This window comes from Rhineura floridana, chromosome 1 (assembly GCF_030035675.1).
Source record: "Rhineura floridana isolate rRhiFlo1 chromosome 1, rRhiFlo1.hap2, whole genome shotgun sequence".
Taxonomy (NCBI): Eukaryota; Metazoa; Chordata; class Lepidosauria; order Squamata; family Rhineuridae; genus Rhineura; species Rhineura floridana.
Window position 1 is genome coordinate 108064117 of NC_084480.1, and position 19968 is coordinate 108084084.

At 40.2% G+C, this 19968-nt stretch overlaps 1 long non-coding RNA gene across 1 annotated transcript in view; it reads right to left on the bottom strand.

Moving 5' to 3' along the window:
- Window positions 1-7973: 7973 nt before the first annotated feature.
- The window catches only part of LOC133379159 (uncharacterized), a 126803-nt gene continuing 114808 nt past the window's right edge, over window positions 7974-19968 (bottom strand). The window contains exon 3 of the long non-coding RNA XR_009761129.1: window positions 7974-8062. This is a non-coding gene — a long non-coding RNA (uncharacterized LOC133379159). The remainder of the gene's footprint in view (window positions 8063-19968) is intronic.

Below are 19968 nucleotides of genomic sequence, written 5' to 3' on the forward strand. Positions count from 1 at the left end.
CTATGAATAGGGTTTTCATGAGGCTGAGAGGCAGTGATTGGCCCAAGGTCACCCAGTGAGCTTCATGGCTATGTGGGGATTCGAACCCTGGTCTCCCAGGTCGTAGTCCAACACCTTAATCACTACACCAGGATATCTAGCATCACATAATTTGTGTTTGAAGTACAAACATTGCATTTTCCAGTAAATTGCTTGTCCTAGAATCATAGAATGGTTGAGTTGGAAGGGGCCTATTAGGCCATCGAGTCCAACCCCCTGTTCAATGTAGGAATCCAAATTAAAGCATACTCAACAGGTGGCTGTCCAGCTGCATCTTGAATGCCTCCAGTGTTGGATGCCCATCACCCCCCTAGGTAATTGGTTCTATTGTTGTACTGCTCTAACAGTTAGGACGTTTTTCCTGATGTTCAACTGAAATCAGGTTTCCTGTAAGTTGAGCCCATTATTCCGTGTCCTGCACTCTGGGATGATCGAGAAGAAATCCTGTCCCTCCTCTGTGTGACAACCTTTCAAATACTGGAAGAGTGCTCTCATATCTCCCCTCTTTGGGTTTTGTTTATACATTTTAAAACAGGAAAACTGGCAATAATATCCCTCTCTACAATTCTTTATAATCAAATTAAAATTTACCGTAACCTTTTAACAGGGGAAAAATAAGAATGTAAATATATTGTACAAGTTCAACTATCTCTATTTTTATTTTCTCTGTAATTACTGTAAAAATAAAATAGTATGGTGACTGTTAGGGTTTTTTCCCCCACTCCCAAACTTCTGTGTACTTCTTCATTTGACAACTACCTGTGTTAAATGATGGAAGCAAAATCTATGGATAGTTCATGGTGGGTTAAAAAAAAACACCTTAGAACATTTAGGAAGATGTTGTCATCTAAACAGCTGCTGACAAATACTGGCCAAAGTCAGGAATTGAGAACGGAGAAAAACAAAAGTGGAACTGTTTGATGCTTGAGATGGAAGAGCTGCAATTGAGACAAATGGCTTGTCAGGTTGAAATATGTTCATTTTCTTTTTGGGATGAAGACACAGATAGCCCTGCTAGTTTGTGACATTATATTTTATTGCTCGGCTTTAAAAAATAAGTATTCTACTCATGAACTAGAAAGTATTTTTTGACTTCAAACAGGGTTTAATTTTTGTGTGTGGATTCTGTTCCAAAAATTTAGCATAAGCTTAAAAACTTATGGGAGCAGAAAATTTAAAAGTAGTAAATTGCAGAAATGCACCTGGCATCAGAGAACTCAGCTACAGGAAATGCAAATTTATGCCAGAAATAATAGTAGCACTTATGATGGCTCCCTTGCCTTGCCTTGCTGACACTTTTAATTATCTAGTTTTGGAATAGAGGTGAATTAGAAGCAGTGTGTGTGTGTATCATAGCAGAGGGAGAAAAGTGAATTTGGTAGAGTTGCCTCAAAAGCATCTCTAGATTTCAGACGCGGCCCCTAGTGATGTCATGGGGGCTGGTCCTAGTGATGTCATAGGGGCTGGTCCTAGTGATGCCATTAAGCATGATACATTAAGCATCAACCATAGTTGCTTGGAGCATACCACTCAAACAAAAAAATTCTCTGATTGGAAATTAAGATAAAATCTTAGCTAAATGGGGTGTTTCCAGGTCCAGCTGAAGTGACGGGATCATTCTTTCTCACCTGCTTAGAGAGCAGGTTCCTGGGTAAGGAACATTTAATCTAGCCTACTTGCTTCTGGCAGGCCAGACCAGTCACCAGAAGGCCATTGTAGGAAGAAAGCTTGGTGTTGTGGAGACGTTAGATGGGAGCACTCAGCAGTAAAGATGGATGCCCCTGAAGAATGCACTTCTAAACACACTTACTAAGGGACTATGCCCCGTAGAACTCAACAGGACTTACGTCTGAGTAGATATTGTTAGGATTGTGCTGTTGGTAAGGCTTGACTAGGGATCATCTGCAATGACATCCATATCAAAGCAGGGCTGGCAATCCCCTGCCTGGAATGCCCTACCTGCCTTTTAACGTCGCTGCTCCAAACTTCTTTACAGACTTGACCCTTCACTGCAGAAAGAAGTTTGAGAAATTAGTAAGAGTTAAGAAGATTCTCTACTCTTTCTTGCCTACTTTGTGGGCTGCTATAAACTCACTTTGACAGCCAGCCCAATTCCAGTGAGTTATAATTGACAGAGAAAACACACATGGTTTGGTTTACCTTCACAGGCAGTAGCTTGGGAACAAAAGCAATTGAAGCCACACTTCCCAGTATGTGAATTCTCTTTTACCACTATTGGGCAAGAAACAAACCATCATGTAAATAACATGGTGCATCATTTGTTGCTTCTATGGATGTAAGGGAGCAAGGTCAGAGGAAAATGAAACACAAATAGAAAAAGAAAAGACAGTGATGATTTCCTAAATGCAATACCATACCAACCACAACAAGATTCCTATGAGTAAGGCAGAAAATTCAGCATCTCACAACCAGACAGGGTTCCTAACCAAAACTAAAAGAATCCTGGCAGCCAGTCAGCCAAGGTCACAGAATTCCTCATGCAGCACAACCTGACCCGGGGGCTGCAGTTAGTGCAGAATGCTGCGGTGTGATTGCTGATGTGAGTGTGATGCTATCAGCACATAATACTTCTGCTCTGAAATCTGCACTGGTTGCTGATTTGCTACCAGGCCAAATTCAAGGTGTGATTTCCATGTTATGGGTTCCACATAGTACTTGTTCTGCTATTTTAAGAAATCAGTCCTTTAGTGTGGCAGTACCTACAGTTTGGAACTCCCTGCCTATTTACATTAGGCAGGTGCCTTCATTGTACTGATTTTGGCACCTGCTAAAAACATTTTTGGTTTTTGCAAGCCTACCCAGGCATATAGAAGCTATTATATTTTTCATCTGTTTTTAACTCATGGTTGGTTTTATTATTTTGAATGTTTTTAAATACCTGTCTTTAACTGTTTTTGCCAATAATGTTATTTTAATTCCTTCTATAAACCATTTTGAGGGTGTTTTTTTTACAATACAGCAGTATATAAATGTTGTAAATAAAATACATAAATAAATTTTGGAGTAACTGTGGCCTTTGGGTCTCTTTCCACTTTTATACCGAGTCAGACCATTTGGTACCATCTGGCTCAGTACTGATGACATGGATTAGCATTGGCTGTCCAGGATTCCAGGCAACAGTCTCTTCCAGAGATTGAATTTTGGATCTTTATATGCAAAGCATGTGCCCTACCACTGAGCTACAGCCCTGTTTATCTTTTAAAATGGTTCTTTTCAAATCACTAATGAATGCACAGCATACTAGGGCAGATCCACGCAATGCCTTTATAGCACATTCAACATACATTTCAAGCACATGAATCCCACTACAGAATCCTGGGAACTATAGTTTGTTAAGGGTGGTGGGAACTATAACTGTGAGGGGGAAACTACATTTCCCAGGATTCTTTGGGGGACATCATGTACTTTAAATGCAAGTTGGATGTGCTTTAAATCCATTATGTGGATCTGCATTACTTCATAAACTTTGCCTCCATATAAATCATTTTAATTAAATTTTAAAATGGAAATGTTACCAAATTCTTCCAAGCTACACAGCAAGTGGATTGGACTGTGAAAGACCGACCCAAATTGTGTTTGCATTTTGACAAATTTGTAGGGCAGTACAATATCTCAGAGAGGAGGTCAGGTCTGTGACACAATGACTGTGCTGAGGTATAGTTCAATGTCCTCATTGTCAACTGTAAAGTTACATAAATCTTCTGTTGTCATTACTTTAGTCTTTTTGACATTCAACTATAGTCCTGCTTTTGCGCTTTCCTCTTTAACTTTCATCAGCATTCGTTTCAAATCATTACTGGTTTCTGCATATAGCATGGTATCGTCTGCATATCTTAAATTATTGATATTTCTCCCTCCAATTTTCACACCTCCTTCATCTTGGTCCAGTCCTGCTTTCCGTATAGGCCCCAGCAATATGCCCCAGTTCATTGAACTGCTAGGCCCCAGTTCACATTTACTTAACAAAAGTTTCTTACAGTTCTCTTACAGGAACAGTACACCATAATGGCAGGTAAAGAGAAAGTTCATACATGGGAGTGTGTGACACTTTATTATTATTTGGTCTGAGACTAGAACAAGTCTACATGTGTTTTGACATTGTTTTAAGGTGAAATTTACATTATGGCGTAAGAATACATTATGTTAGGGGAAAGTGTTTGCAAAACTGAGTATATGAGGCAAAATTGCATAAAAATGTGTATATTCGGAGAAATTCACACTAAAATGAATTGCCTGATGAATTTTCTTATGGATCTTTTTTTTATCACAAAGTGATGTGGAAATGTTCTGAACTGAAGACTAGAAACTGAGAAACTGAGAGAAACTGAATGGACAGATTGGCCAATCCCTACTCTTGAGGCAGAGTAGAGTAACTAATTGGTTATCAATTATTTCCCCTCCCGCGTAACGATGAGCATGGCTTAATTGGTCTGATAGGAAGACCAAAAAGGAGTGAATTCTGCTCCTTAAAAAAAGGAGTCGCTGGCACTTTGAGGAGTCTGGGTCTGTCATAAGTTGTGTTGAATATATTGTAAATAAATATATTTTGAGCTTCCAGTCCAGGGGTCTGCACACTACCACACAATCAGTGGCAGCTGCAAGGAGTACTCATACTAGTACTTCTGGTGTACTCATCCATGTTTGCCACTAGGTGGCAAATACTGGTGTAGTCATCCATGTTTACCACTAGGCGGCAGAGTTCAAGAGATCCCAAGCTTGGCCTGGCAGCAGCGTGTACACTACTGTAATGCCCCTGCCCAACATCTTTTAGAAACTAGTACAGATGTGGACTTCCGGGAAGGGTGACTTCGCTTGTGCCTGCTTTTTGAGACGAGCTCTCGTCTCAGAAGAAGATTTTTCAGTTTTAAAATCAGTCAGAACGTTCTTTTTGACTGGTAAAGATTTTCTCCCGGGCAGGGAGAAACGTAGAGATTAACCACAAAAGCCTGTTTTTGTTGGGAGGACTGGATTTCATTAATTTATGAGAGAAGGTTCAGCCAGCAATGCCGGACGGACTTCCAAACAAGCTCTCACTGATTAAGCGACACGTTTATCTTTTCTTCAAAGAAAAACAGACTTTAACAGGCAAGCATCCTTCTTTCTATTTTTTTTCACTTGGTTTAAATTGTTGCAGCAAAAAGAGATTTGTCAATGAATCAGCTATAAAGAATTTCTGGGTGAGTTATAACTCTTCTCTTTTATTCACGAAATTAAGGAGGAAAGAAATTGAAAAAGCTTATCTTTGTTTTTATTGCAAAAAGCTGGCCTGGAAGTGCATTCTAAAGATACAAACGGAAGAGGGATTTCTATTCCGAGGAGGAAAAAAAATAAATAAATTTGATTTATGAACTTTGGAATATTATATGTCCGGGACTATTTTCTTTTTGGTCTATTTCATTTTGACGAATCTGCTTGTTCACGACGCCACTAACTGTTTTGATGCTGGGAACTAAATTTGTTTTGTATTCCTGAACATATAAGAGATAAGGCAGGTTGTACTGTCTACACTGTGATGTCATCAAGCCTGGAATATTAACCCAATTGTTGCTGAAATAAGAAGTGGGTTTTTTCTTTCTTTTTTTTTGTTTTCGTGGTTTTAAGAATGGCAATCAAGAAGGTGGCTGAGAATCTGGAAGTAATTATGTTTCAGAAAATAATGGATGAGATTCAGATAACGAAACAAACCCTGAGACAGGGCAGACAGGAAAGGAAAATTGAATTTGGCAAAAAGACGCAGGAGCTTAAAGAAATAGGGGATCTTATGAGAGAGGAGATTGATGAGATCAGAGATGAGAAAAGAAAAATTAAAGGGAAGATACAAGCCCTGGAGATTGGAACAAATGTGGAACTGGAAAAAGATCTGGAGTTTATGGATATTAGAAACAAAGTTTACTGTTTGGAATTCAACGTTGTCTCTGAAGAAATTAATGAAGATATTAGAGATAAAGTTATCAATGTCTTGGATAAATTTCTGGACTGGAATGATGTGATGGAGCTTGACATAGAAAAAATCTATGGAATTAATTACAGATATGTGACAATGGAAAAACTCTCAAGAGATGAGCCAGTGCATGTTGTAAAAAAGAACAGAGATATGACTTTACAACAATATTTCAGCAACATATTCAGAATTGATGGCAAGGAAATATTTGTGATAAAGGAAATTCCCATCAGACTCTTATTATATGACTATGGCTATGACAGCAAGATTATTATGGGATACTGATAATGGAAGAATGGATACTGAAATTACTGGACTTAACAGGACTATTGAAGATGAAAGATGGAATTAATATTGATAATGGAAGAATGGCTATTGAAATTATTGGACCTAACAGATTTGATGAGATGGATTAATCGATATGTTTATTTGGACTATGGCTATGACAACAAGATTATTATGGGATACTGATAATGGAAGAATGGCTACTGAAATTACTGGACTTAACAGGATTATTGAAGATGGAAGATGGAATTAACATTGATAATGGAAGAATGGCTATTGAAATTATTGGACCTAACAGATTTGAACAAGATGGATTAATCGACATGCTTATTTGGAGAAAAATTGATAGATATATTTCTCAAAGAATTGAAACCTCTCTTTGACTTTTTGTGGAAAGAATAAAGTAATGTTTATGAGATTTGATGATTAATTAAGATAACTACTGGAGGAAAGTGATTTTATAATATAATGTAAGAGACAGGATTGTTATATATTGTAGACCTATAACTGATCTGCGACAAATTGAAAGTCAACATTTTATTTTATTGTTTAATTATTTTTGTTTTGTTTTGTTTTTTGTCTTTGAAAATTTGAATAAAAATTAATGATAAAAAAAAGAAACTAGTACAGATGTGAACTGATGATATCATTCATAGCACTAATTTAATGGATTTGCAATAAAGGATTACGAGTACAAGTTCTAAATGTTCTGTGTCCCTCTCTGTTCTGAACAAGCCTCTACTGCCACAAAATCCTTAGGGTTTTTTTTAAGTCTCTCAAGTCATCTTTATTTCAACCAGCATTTTCTTAATTTTATCACCTGCTGTGTCTCACTGTTGTTTTATGGTTCACTCTAACAACTTCAGTTGTTGTTTAAAACTCTTTTATGGCTTTTGTCTTGTGAGGATGATCTGTCCTGAATGGTAGGTTATAAAAAAAAAACCCAAAAGAAAATTATTAAGAGAGCAAACAGAGTGAAGTGCAGGAGCTGTGCCTGATTATCAATAGATATATAGATATCCTGCCTTATATCACATGCATTATAAAATATGATTCGAATATTATGTATATACTACATTGAATTAACTTCCTCCTTCTGTAGCCAAAGAGAAAAGTCATATGGTGAAGACAGACTCCATCAATGGCTTCAGAGAATGCAGCTGGGGCAGGCCCTCCAACACTTCCTTCCAAGGACCTCCTAGAATATCTCATTATACTGGGAAGGGCTGCCAAAGGGCCCTAGCAATGGCTAATTACTGAGTTTTAATTTGCAGGGGGGTTGTGCTTTCAGATGGTATGATTTTAAATAAACCTCTGTGTTCTGAGCATTATTCCTGTGTGCATGCGATGGGAGCACTGCTCACAGATCAAATGAACATGGCCCTCCCAACACTTTCCCAGGGGCTTGAAATAATTAGAAGATGATGTGCTGGAAGCGATGGGGCTTGGCAGCAGCAGCAGCAGCAGCAACCCCCCCCCCGTCCCTCATGGGATTATCATCACATGAAAAAATGGAATGCCTGAATAGAGCAAATGCGTCGTGCAAATTTGCTTCATTCATGTGGATGAAGTGCTGAGGCTAGATGCCAACAAAGTATCAGAAAATCAACTGTGATTTATTTTCCTGTGTGCTGTACATTTTTAAAAATAATGTTTTCAGTAATTTTCTTTCTAAAAATACCTAAAAACATATTCTAGACCTTGAAGCCAGTGAAAAGCCTTGAAGCCTGGGCTGGAGCTTGATTAGAGTATAGCACATTCCAAGTCATAGAGTGCCTAAAAGGTAAAAAGCAAAGTAGAAATCAATTTGAATTGATATTTGGGTGTGAGGTTACATAAAGAGCACTAATCTGTGTTATGAAATAATTACACACCTGTTTGGGGTCCCCCTCCTTTCTTTCTGCAGAGCTACACTGCACAGTGGGGAGGAGAACCTGGCTGGGAGTCCACAGTCTGTGAGTTCAAATCCCCACTTGTGTCTCCTGGGTGTCAAGGGCCAGCTAAAGATCATCCCCACAGTGAGTGGCTCAAGGGTTATGTGCCCTGCCACCTGTATAGACGTGGGCAAGCTGCATAGTCCCAAGGAGCCCAGTTGCCCCCAGCTGCCAGTTGCGAACAAGGAAGGGGCTGGCTTGTGCAGCTGTGGCAAGCTGAGCAGGCCCTAGCTAGCTGGGGAGGAGTAGCCTCAGAGGGAGGCAATGGTAAATCCCCTCTGAATACCGCTCACCATGAAAACCCTATTCATAGGGTAGCCATAAGTCAGGATCAACTTGAAGGCAGACCATTTCCATTTTTACACTATCCATGCTACAATTAAGACCCTCTGTAAATCGTGGAGATAAGGAACAAATTAGATACATTAGGTTATGGTAAGAGAAAAGAGATTTCATGCCTTGCCACGACTAAAGAGAACAATCATATGATGATTCTATGAATGATTTCTATTTTTGAAATAATTACCTAGATTTGACATCCTGTTATTCCCAAGACAGACTGTGTCTGTGGGGAGAGGGTGTGCAGATCCATTTAAACCATGGATTTATTGGAAGAAACACTCAGCCTTAGAACTCACCATATAAAGAATATTAGACTGAATTCCTCCAGGCGATGCCTTTTATCATTGTGTGCAATTCATAGGAATGCTTAGTCCTTTGTTGTCTATACCAGGGATGAGAAATCTGTGGCCCTCCAGATGCTGTTGGACTCCATTTCCCATCAGCTCCAGATAGCATGGCCAATGGTAAGGGATGATGGAAGTTGTAGTCTAGCAACTTCTGAAGGGCCACAGGTTCTGATCCCTGGTCTACACTGAGTAGAAGCACATTTCGAGCATTTCAGACAGGGATTCCCTCCCCTCCCCTCCCCTCCCCCCAAAAAACATGTTACCTAGAGATAGCAAAGATTGAACATGAGACCTTCTGTGTTCAAAGCATGTAATGAGCTATGACCCCTTTCCAAATGCAGAACACTTTAGAAGTGCAACACTGAGGTGGGAAAAACATCCTCACATGCTCTCTGACCCCTTGCAGAAACTAAAGGCAGAGAGGCTGCTTTCTAAGTCAAGTAATTTTCAGTCTTAAATGTAACAGAGGTACATAGCGTAACCAGGTGCTAAAGTGGGCAGAGCTTTAATATCTGCAGAGAAGGAAGGATTTTGGCAGGTACAGCTTGTCATTCACACATCAGAAAATTTGTGTTTGCTAAAATTCCCTTGTTTGCACAACTGTTTTAAATAAGGTTCACTATGTTAGTTTGATCCTTGTATGTGGATAACTGGATGTGCTTAGCTATATTAGGGTAAACCTCTAAGAGTAAATGATGGTCTGACACTGGTGGAGTTCTGCCTAGATCATTTTTAAGTAACAGGTTTGTTGAGAAATATGGTCTATGGTTCAATACGCTGCTACACAAGCAACTATGGAATACATTCAGAACATCTGATACTCTGAAGATCATTATGTTGTTAAAATTAATCATTTCCACAAGTCATGTTCTATGTCTTAATATTTTATTGTCTGAAGAAAGCCTTTATAGCAGGGGATGGGCAAACTCAGGCATGAACTTCTACTTTTTTAAAATAGAATCTCAAGGTTCACCGACTGGAACCAAGTACAAAATAGTGGATCAAGGGAATGTACATACACTTGGAATTAAGGAACAGGAATTTACTTTCAGTACCAGAACTAAATTTACAGTCCTTCCACACAAAAATCCAATTCTGGTTTTCCCCTAAGTTTTATTGGGGGGCAGGGGAGCTTTTTTGTTGTTTCTGTTGTTAAACACTTGGGAGTCAAAAACCCTTACTGATCTGCTGCAAATCATCCACAGATCTCCCAGTAGATCTTGATCTCTCTTCCTCCCAATAATAGACCAGCCTTCACCACTGCTTCCATCCCTACCTCACAGCAACCATTTTCAAACAAAGCTATTAGTCTGTATAGATGGGAAGTATATCGTTGATATCTGTTGGTAGAAGATTTTGTACATAATGTATTGTATGGAGGTCCCAGAGGTACTTTTTTACCTGGAATCTTCAGAAGGGTTTTATTTATTTATTTTATTTAATATTTCCAAATACATGATACCACTCCACTCAAAATCACACAGTGGTCCACAGATAAAAGTATAAATAGTGAATAATCAGAGCTTGGAAAAGTTACTTTTTGGAACTACAACTCCCATCAGCCCTAACCAGCATGACCACTGGATTGGGCTGATGGGAGTTGTAGTTCAAAAAAGTAACTTTTCCAAGCTCTGTAATAATGCATCATGTCATACATTAAAATATTTTTTTAAAACCTCATAGCTTCAAAACATCAGTGTGTCTTGTGCTGTAGATCACTTTTTTACGATTCTATGAAGATTTCCGATGATGGATGGGCAATGTATTGTTTATTTTAAGTTTTGATGATGTTTGTTGAGTAAATAAACTGAACTGGTAAAAGTACTTATTTATTATTATTCTTAAAGCATTATTACCTCACTCTTTAGCTGAAAAAGGCTCCCAGGATGGCTTACAAAAATAAATATTAATAGTGATAGTTCTTACCCTCAGGCTTACAATCTAAAGCAGGTTTAGGGAGCCTTTGGCTCTCTAGAAGTTGCTGAACTACAGCTCCCATTACCCCTGGTCATTCCCCATGCTTGCTAAGGCTGATGGGAGTTGCAATTCAGCAAATATCTGGCTTGCCAAAGGTTTCCCACTTCTGATCTAAAGAAAAACACCACAAATGGAAAAGGGATTGGGAGTGAGGAAGAAAATTCAGGTACTATTTCTTAGCTAAAAGATGACACCACCACTTTCAGAGCAGATGGGCCTGCTACTGCAGGCTGGTCACAGTTCAAAGACAGGCCTCAGTGAGCTTCAAGGAAATAACCTTGTGTTCAGAGACCATCTCTTCCTCCCAGGGCAGATAGTTCTGATGGCTCCTGGAGGGTGGGAGGCAGCAGACGTTTGAAAGCATCAGTAAGTGGAAATGGCAAAAAAAGGAGAGGGTCTGTATTATAACATCTAGTCAAAAATGCAATTTGATGATCAATCTGAACTTTGTATTCTCTATTCCAGGCTCACATTGCAATTGCAGCTCATTGACAATACATCAACCTCTGGCGTTACAAGACAGTTGAAATGAGAGGGAATAAGATCCCCCTTCATTTCTTAAAACTGGATAGTAGGTCTCATGAAAATGTATATCCATCAACCCTGATATGATTAATGTGTGCTTTTAAGGGCCTCTCCTTAAAGTCAATCGGGTTCTGAGCATCATTTAAAAAGTCGTGCAGCCCTACTGGAAATGAATAAATTAAAAAAGGGAAGTGAAGTACACAGAGGCATATTGTATATAACATAACTGATGTCTTTCCTGCTGCCTCATGAACTGATTCCCCCTTGTCTCCTGCTTTATTCAGCTCACGCCCTGGTTCTCTGTCCTTGCCTAAATTACAACAGTTTGTTGTTATGTGCCTTCAGGTCGACTACGACTTATGGCGACCCTATGGATCAGCAACCTCCAACTGCATCCATTGTGAACCAGCCTGCTCAGATCTTGTAAATTCATGTCTGTGGCTTCATTTATAGAATCATTCCATCTCTTGTTTGGCCTTCCTCTTTTTCTACTCCCTTCTGTTTTTCCCAGCATTATGGTTTTTTCTATTGAATCATGTGTTCTCATTATGTGTCCAAAGTATGATAACCTCAGTTTCATCATTTTAGCTTCTAGTGATAGTTCTGGTTTAATTTGTTCTAACACCCAATTCTTTGTCTTTTTCACAGTCCATGGTATCCACAAAGTTGATTTTTCTCCTATCCGCTTTTTTCACTGTCCAACTTTCACATCCATACATAGATATTGGGACTACCATGGTCTGAATGATCCTGACTTTAGTGTTCAGTGATACATCTTTGCATTTGAGGACCTTTTCTAGTTCTCTCATAGCTGCCCTTGCCACTTCTAGCCTTCTTCTGATTTCTTGACTATTGTTTCCATTTTGGTTAACGAGCGTGCCAAGGTATTGATAATCCTTGACAAGTTCAATGTCCTCATTGTCAACTTTAATGTTACATAAATCTTCTGTTGTCATTACTTTAGTCTTTTTGATGTTCAGCTGTAGTTCTGCTTTTGTGCTTTCCTCTTTAACTTTCATCAGCATTTGTTTCAAATCGTTGCTGGTTTCTGCTAAGAGTATGGTATCGTCTGCATATCTTAAATTATTGATATTTCTCCCTCCAGTTTTCACACCTCCTTCATCTTGGTCCAATCCTGCTTTCCATATGATATGTTCTGCATATAGATTAAACAAATAGGGTGATAAAATACACCCCTGTCTCACACCCTTTCCAATTGGGAACCAATTGGTTTCTCCATATTCTGTCCTTACAGTAGCCTCTTGTCCAGTGTATAGGTTGTACATCAGGACAATCAGATGCTGTGGTACCCCCATTTCTTTTACAGCATTCCATAGTTTTTCATGATCTACCCAGTCAAAGGCTTTGCTGTAATCTGTAAAGCACAGGGTGATTTTCTCCTGAAATTCCTTGCTCCATTCCATTATCCAACTTATGTTTGCGGTACGATCTTTGGTACCCCATCCCTTTCTCAGAGGAAGGCAATGGTAAACCACTCTGAATATCTCTTACCACAAAAACCCTATGAACAGAGTATCCAAAATTACAACAGTAGTAGCCCACTAACTTCTCCTAATCCAGAAGGCTGACAGAATGAAAGTTTAGCTGTGGAGAACGATTTGCTACATGCCTGCCTGACGCTGCTCATGATTGTCCGCACAGAACAGGCACTGAATGAGAAGATGAAATAAGAAGAAAAAAATTACTCATTTATACTTCCTGAAGTCATTCGTCAAGAGCTTTAGCAGCAAAATGTTCCCAAACTTGTGGAGCAGCCTTGTGAAACTGGAGCTGATTTCTTGCTAAATTCCAGTATTAGTCACAGTTCTGTGGTCGCAGCTTTTTTTGTTTTGTCTTCCCACTTTCTCATGTCTAAGAAATGTAATGGGGAGTGCAGGAGTTGGCACAAGCATTAGCCCCACTTTCTTGCAGGTGACCAAGGAACTATGTTGCTGGCAGGGGTGCAGGCGGTGTGATGGATGTAACATTTTTTAAAAGGACAAATACAAGTCCTGCTACAAGCGAAGGACAGCATTTCAACACCCTCAGTGAGGAAAAATATTAAAAACAAAGCCATTGCGCTGTAGGCTGCTTACATAGTCTCACTTGGTCGAAATCAGACAAGTCTGCCTGTATGAGCTTGTTAGCAGGGAAAAACACATCTGATGGTCATGTCATTTAAAGATGATTAATACTAAGTGGTTCTGGCAGGGTAAACTCTACTTCCTTTCACGTATCCTAGACATTAGATAGCAGCTGCTTGGTTAGAAAGGGGTGTTATCTAGAAATCTGTAATGTTCTCCATTGGTAAGCTGTACAACTATTTAGTGTGGCTGCAAAAGAACATAGATTGTGGTGTGATAAGATTGTCTCTATTTAGAAGCAAAAGGTCACCAAAAATGCTTTGTGTGACTTTGTAGCACAATCTTCAGCTTGTGTGCCCAGATCAAAGGAGCAATTACCAACATTCATTACAATGTATTTTTTGTTTTGTTCTGTTGTTGACACAGTGGAATCAGTGCAAGCAATGGTCTAAAGGCCAATGCTTTTAAAAGGAAAAGACAGAATGAAGTCCATATTAACAGACAATGAAACATGCAAAAGAATAAATGCAAATGAAAAAAAGAATAAAAGGCTATTTCTCACTGTATATCTCTTTGGTGAAAATATATACCCAAATCAAAAACAATTTAGGTACTTCAGGTTCTATACTTTTAACCCAAATTATCCTCAATTAAAATTCAAATCCGCACTCAGGGTTCAGTTGTCTTCCCAGGTAGGTCTGGGAGTAACCTCATCTGGAACCGTGGACAGCTGCTGCCTGTCAGTGTTGGCAATACTGAGCTAGATGGACCAACAGTCTGATTCAGTATAAGGCAGTTTCTATGTTCTTATGTTTATAGACCACCATGAGTCAAAACAGGTTGGGGGCATGACTGTTTCCTACATACAAAATCACTCTACAGTACAGTAAATTCCTGCATCACTAAAGGCTGTTTGTGCAACAAAATCATGTATGCCCTCCTTTTAGCCTTTAAAAGGGCTCCCAATGTGGCATTTAAGCTTTGAGAGTTAAAGAGGGGGAACATTCTTCATTGGATGGGTATACATTTTTATAAGAATGATGCCAAATCTGATGCAGTAATAGTTCTGAGTGATTCTGGGTATGTCTCAGGAAGAAGAGTAACAAATCGTTGTGCATGTGAGAATGCGATAGGACCTCCAAGTATTAGGTGAAATGTGAGAAAAGAATCTGTAGATATTTAACTGAATGTGCGCCAGGTCTAGACACTCATCAAGATCTCTGGTACAGCCCTGATCCCTCCATATGTTGATTGGCTGTGTGATTCAGAGCACGAGAAGAGTGCTTGTAGAGATGTTCAGCGCTATAACTGTGTATGTTAATTTTTATTGAAATGTTGGCCATATTAAAAAAAAAGGGATGATTGATGGATTGATTCTGACACCTGAGGTATATATTTTTAAGACCCACCCTATTTTGTCATTTTAGGTTGTTTTAAATTGTTTTTAATGCTGTATTTTAAAATTGGTGTACCCTGCTCTGGAACCTTTCAGGGAAGGGCAGGTAATAAATGTTAATAATAAAATAATAAATGCCAGCCCATAACAAAAGTTCTCTGGGTGGCTAACAAGAAAAAATAAAACAACTGTATACAAAGGTAATGCCGTAAAATCTAAAAATGGCATGAAACCCTGCAGCAAATACAATAAAGCCAATACAGCTTAGCTCATAGTAGCACCAAATGGTTAGCAGATTTTAATAAAACTGCCAAATGTCAAAAAATGAACAACTCACTAACAGGTATTAAGATAAAAATGTGCAGTAAAATTGAAAGGTCTTCCCTTTCCTTCCGTAACCAGGGCACTCCCAGTTTACCACCGAGAAGGCTCTCTCTGACAGGGGCACCTGAAGAAGGGCCTCCAAAGGCGACCTTAAGTCCAGGTAGGTGTATCCGGGAGGAGCAGGTGATCCTTTAGATAATCTGTCTGCAAGCCATTAAAGCCTTAACAGCTTTGGGTCATGTTACATAAAGGAGCGTGCACACGCACACACATATTCCACATGCAGAATCCAGCTAGACTGGATTTCAACACTGGATATAGAACATCCTTCACCATGCCTGAGGGTAGCAGGCTAGCTTAGGTGAAGAACAGAAGAATGGTGGTGAGACTGTTGCTGTCCCTTAGCTTCTGCCACCTGAGGCAGCTCTGCCTAATGATAGGGCTGGCCTTATTAAAAATATTTTTTAAAAATAAATCTATATAGTTCTAGGATTCATAGACTCCAAATGCCATCTTTCTAAAAACAACAGCAGTTAAATGTTTGGAAGTCCAGCTACAACAAATGTTCTTTTAGGAAGTCTGAGGTTGACCAGTCTTGCCCAATAAACAAGATCATGAGACAGAGATTATTTCCACACACCAAGCTCTCAAACTGTAACTAGAGCTGAGCCATGAAGGGGCACACTTTCTGGGAAGGATTGCAGATATATGAAATAGAGCCAGGCCTTTTGGGCTGTTTCCAGACCAGGCCAGCCTAGTTTCCATGAGCAGTTGGAAATGTCCCCATCTATGTCAGCTGTTTTAAGACATCAGGTTACAAAGGAACCAGAGAATCTTGGTTCTTGTGATGCATCAGTCTCTGTATGGCAGTACTAATTAATTCCTCGTATTATAAAGAGGCAATGCAATGACTTGTTCATTTTGAGGTTAAAGTCTGGAAATTTTATTTATTTATTTATTGTATTTATATACCACCCCATAGCCGAAGCTTTCTGGGCGGTTTACAGTGGAAATGTCGGCTGCTTCACAGACTTGCAGTACCAAGAAGATGAGGATAACCAGGTTTGCCTGAAATATGTTTCAATGTCACCCAAGGTGTTTGTGCATATCCAGTGGAAGTCTTCTCTATAATCCAGGTCCAACTGACTTGATTTACAATTCAACATGGAGCATTTGGTGGGAAACATGAATTACTATTACTGTTGAGGCTCCAACGACTTTTTCAGAAGTGAAATATGGTAATAGATATGTCATGTTTCAGGCTCACTGAACAAATCTACCTCTATATGTACCCCACATACATTGGGTTGGATCCAGATTAAGTTAGTTACAATTAGTTCCCACTGAAATCACTGGGATTCAAGTTAAATCATGACTAATTTGTTTAATTGATTCCAGTGGAACCCAAGTTAATGTCTGGATCAACCCATTTAGTTGGATGAATTTTATCAACTTCATCAGCAATGAGCATGTTTTAAGGAGTTCACATAATGTTGCTTTTGTTCACTAGTTTTCATAAGGTTGTCATTGTCTAGAATTTATTTTTCATAGAAACCACATGAATGAGTTAATGTGTATAGGGAAGCTGTGTCTGTGGTGACAGCATGAATGTAGTTCACAAATGTATATCCAGTAAGATTGTATCTTGTTTTGATTGATTTATTGTATTTTTTAAAATTAATATTCTGTTCACCTCTTTGGGGCCTTTGGGCAAAAAAAGTGGTATATAACATAACACAACACAGAACTATGGTAAAAAGAGAAACACAGGGTGCCCACTATCATGTTAATGTGAGGTGGAGGACACTTGCAAGACATTTGAAAGAATGAATTGACAGAGTATGAGAGGTCATAAGCACCCTCCTTCACCCATGAATTCTCCCCTGAAGGACCCTCGAGCATCACATTTGAATTATCTTGGCCAATGTAAATTTGAGAACATGTATTTCCTAAGATAAGATGTAGTTGCATCCTGAGCATCAGCCGAAAACATTTACATTTTAAAAATTTATTTATGTTATAATCTGCAGTTTCATAAGAATAGATGAAGGTGGAATAAAATAAAAAATAAAATCAATAAAAACAACCATAAAAACATCATTAAAAACATCAAATGTCAACAGATACAGACTGGTTAAAAAGAGAAAATTCAAATGGAAAAGGCTGTCTAAACAATATAGTTTTCAAAAGATGTCTGAAAGAGGAGAGAGATTATTCCTGCCAAACCTCTACTAGTAGGGAGTTCCACATGGAAGGGCCTGCCATATGAAAGGCTCGGTCCCTGGTGAAGGCAAACTGAACCTCAGAGGTGTGGGAAATCACCAAAAGTGCCCTATCAGAAGATCTCAGTGATCATGACAGCATGTAAGGAATCAGATATTCCTTAAGGTACTTAGGTTTTGTGAATTAACACAAGTACCTTGAATCTTGCCCAGCAGCAAATTGGCAACTAGTGCAGCTCCTTCAGCAGCGGGGTGACATATTGCCAGTAATCTGCTCCTGTGAGGAGTCTGACCATTGCATTCTGCCTTAGTTGAAGCTGGCAGATACAAGGACAGCCACACATAAAGTGATTACGTTAATCAAGTCTTGAGGTTACCAATGCATGGACCACTGTGACCAGGCTATTAAAGTCCAGGAATGGTCACAGTTGGTGTAGCAGCAGGAGCTGGTAAAAAGCACTACTGGCCTCAAAGCTCACTTGAGCCTCTAGTGACAGAGATGGATCAAGGAGTACGCCTCAGATGGCATACCTGCTCCTTCAGAGCTGCTCCAATGACAGTCTTGGCATGAATGTTGAAGTTACCCAGAATTATTGTCTGGGATTTCTTCAACACTATGCTTGAGACTACATCAGCCAGCTCGGTCAGCTGGGTGGGCGGTACAGCAGCAGCATCCCTAATCTATCTCTAAGACCCTCAGATGCAGGCCCTCTAGTCCCACTCCAAGGTAAAGAGGCTTCATAGTGAGAGAGAACAGACTCTGGTGAACCCTGGCAAACCCACCTCCTTGACCCTCTAGCTTGTGCTGCACCAAGTAACCAGTGGGGCACAGCTGGGTAAGACCAGGCCTATCCATCTCCCCCATCCAGGTATCAGTAATACATGAAAGGTTGGCATCCTTATCCATGATTAAATGATGAATAACTATGGTCTGATTACATACCACCCTGGCATTTAGCAACAGCACCACCATGCTATTGAGCACAGTTGAAGAGCACCCAACAGTATCAATGGGCCATGGGGAATTGGATATAGGTACTAGATGCAAGCATCTGTTGCCTCATCTGTTGTTCTGTCTCTGCCTTCCCCACCCCCTGCCATGCCTATCTCTCCCCTCGATCACAGAGATGTATGATACCAGTATCCCAGCCCTGTGTAGCTCCCCACAAACTTGTTGCAGGCAGTCAACCATCACTTTCAACATCACTTTCAATCAAGGCCGGCGCCAGCAGGCAGCCAGGTTGGGCCCGAGGCCTCTGAGGCCCAGAGGGGCCTCTCCTTAGGATGGGGTGAAGCTCCTACTCACCAATCTACAGAAGCATTGGGTTGCAGGACTCAGTGACACTGCTGTGAATCGCAAAGCAGGAGCTTCCATGGAACCTCACCCCCCGATTCAGGTGGTGCAGGGCTTAAATAAGCCCCCTTACCTGTCACATCAGCATGTCAGTGTGAACACCCTGCACCCTGGTCTGCCATCACCTAAGATGTTGGCAGCCAGGTCTCTAAGGGGTTGGCACCTCCGTTGCCATCTTTGGTGATGGCAGGCATATATGCACAGATGTGCTGATGCGACAGATAGGTGGGGCGGGCAGACTTATTTAAGCCCCGCACTGCCTGTTTTGAATGGGGGTGTTTGGCCTTATGGTGCTGCGGGCCTGGTTCCAAGGGCCCAGTCATGCCTGGCACCAGCCCTGCTTCCAATAGCACTCAGTACATCAAACACTCACAATACAGTGTCCATCCATTCACCTACTCAGTACACACTAAGAAGATGCACAAACAACAGGAAGAAAGGGGAGAGGGGATAGAGGAAGGACCATAGGTGTGAAAGAAAGACAATCTCAGGCAGCCTACCCCACATCTCACCTAGGATATTGTACAATTCACCCACTCCCTAGGGTGCCATCCTCTCTCTAGGGGTGATGACATACTCTCACTCTGTTGATACTAGGGGAAAACATCCATCAACATTTCTCACCACAGAGAGAGAAAGACAGGACAAACGTTCACCCAGCATAGGCATACAACTGTAACAGTATCCCACAGAAAACATTTTTGTTAAGAGTGTCATGAACTTGTTAGAATGGTTCAAAATGGTTCAATGTAACATGGCTCTGATGCAGGGAATTGTGGGGATTTCATCTTGTGCAGAGATGGGCCTCTGAGTGAGTGGAAAAATCCTAGTTTTGTTTCTCAGCTGCAGTTAATTAGGAGGCTTGTGAAGAGGCATCTGTTTATCTGATGAGAGCCTGGTATCAAGGTCAAACTGGTCTGAGAACGGAGGGGAGGATGGGGCCAGTTAGGCGAGAAGACTGGAGAAGGCTTGAGAAGCATTACCTTACAAGAAAGCCCCCTGATTGGCTAAATTAGCATGGTCTGTTACTAGGGTCTTTTCTTTAAGTATGGACTGTGAAACCTATAGCCTTTGTTCCTCTGGGTTCTATCTAGATGGGTGGTTACCTGAGTGGGGTTCAACTGCCTTTCACTACCCAAGCTATGCCTCTCTGGGGAGAGGTGAGACTTTGCAACAA